This window comes from Leptosomus discolor, chromosome 5, assembly GCF_034619465.1.
Source record: "Leptosomus discolor isolate bLepDis1 chromosome 5, bLepDis1.hap2, whole genome shotgun sequence".
NCBI classification, from domain to species: domain Eukaryota; kingdom Metazoa; phylum Chordata; class Aves; order Leptosomiformes; family Leptosomidae; genus Leptosomus; species Leptosomus discolor.
In genome coordinates this window covers 69660996-69662656 of record NC_141395.1, presented here as the reverse complement: position 1 = coordinate 69662656, position 1661 = coordinate 69660996, and positions in this window count along the sequence as shown.

The following is a 1661-nucleotide window of genomic DNA, read 5'->3' as shown; positions in this document are numbered from 1 at the left end:
GCACTGCACTCAGCATATGGCTTGGTGATTTCTTAGTCACTCTTAGTTAAACCACGGAGATGTGAAGTAGCTTCCCTGGGTTCAGCTACTGGGACTCATCCACAGTCAGGCAAATTGGGTAGGAAGGAGTTCAGCAGAGAACCATCGTGCAGCTGCTTGATTCAGAAACCACTCTTTCTCCAGAACAAGTTTGCACTTGCCTCTGCAAACTGAGGCGTTCCTTCGTGTACCAACTGCGGGGCCAGCGAGCTCTTCTTCAGCGCATTTCAGCCGAGTTCGTTGTTTGATTGGGCCCTGTCACGGCGCAGTGACCGAGGGATTCCCTTGCTACCGGCTGTGCTGCATTCAGCATCGAGGTGTCCCTCCACCACCTGCTGTAGGGTGTTTCCAGCTCGGGACAGGCTGCCCGCGCGGAATGTAGAGGCTGGACGGGACCACGCAAGGTTTCAGGAGGTCCCTTCCAGCCTCTGCAGCCATCGAGTCCAACCCACTGCGCCAGCAGGGTCAGCTGCAGCAGCTGGCCCAGGACCGTGTCCAGTCAGGTCTGAGCACCTCCACAGACGGGGGCTCTCTGGGCACAACCCGTTCCCCCGTTCAACCACCCACAGAAAAAAAAAAAGGTGTTTTCCTACGTTCAAATGGAATTTCCCGTTTTTAATTTGTGCCCATTGTACCCCTGAGGAGAGCCTGGCTCCATCTTTACCCTCTCACCAGGCATTTGCACACACGGGTGAGATCCCCCCTGTGCCTTCTGTCCCCCAGGCTGAGCCCCCAGCCCTCTCGGCCTCTCCTGTGACAGGTGCTCGGTCCCTTCAGCATCTTAGTGGCCAGTCGGCCCGTGTCTGCCTGGAACCGGGGAGCCCAGCCAGGGGTCCGGCACTCCAGATGTGGCCTCACCGGTGCCGGGCAGAGCAGGGATCGGTTCCCTCCAGCAGCCAGCGGTGTTTTCCCCAGCACAGCCTGAGGTGCTGTGGCCTTTCTCTGCTGCGAGGCATCTAGTCTTAAAGACCGCGCAGTGCGGGTTTTCCAGCAGTTAACTGCTGTCACTTGATTTGGGCTGGAAATGAGGCACAGCGGGTTATGTTCCAGGTCAGACACTGTGCCTTTATCTCCCAGACAAAAAGAACTTGTGCAATGCAAGTGACCCTCATCATAACAGTAATTAAATCTTTTAACGGCTTTTGATAAGCTTGATTGGCCTGAACCTCCTAAACCCTTTACGGAACGGGCTTTCAGGACCTGCAAACCTCTCGTGGGTTCTCCTCAGCGAGGTTCTGCCTCTCTTCTGCAGCAGCGCTGAGGCCCCACTTTCATGCCGGTTCAACCGAGGGCAAGGGGCACCGCCGGTACCCCCACCCCTGCCGGCAGCACTCCTCCGCCAGAACCGCGGCCCTGGGGGCAGGGCCCTGGGGCACGCCTGGCTCCACACCGACCTCCAGCACCCGCTGGAAAAGGGTGAGGGACATGAGGGCCAGTGGCATCCCGGGGTGTATTGGAAGGGGTATGGTCAGCAGGTTGAGGGAGGTTCTCCTCCCCCTCTGCTCTGCCCTGGTGAGACCCCATCTGGAATAGTGGGTCCAGTTCCAGGCCCCCCAGTCCAGGAAGGACGGGAACTGCTGGAAAGAGTCTGGCGCAGAGTCACGAAGGTGGTTCAGGGGGTG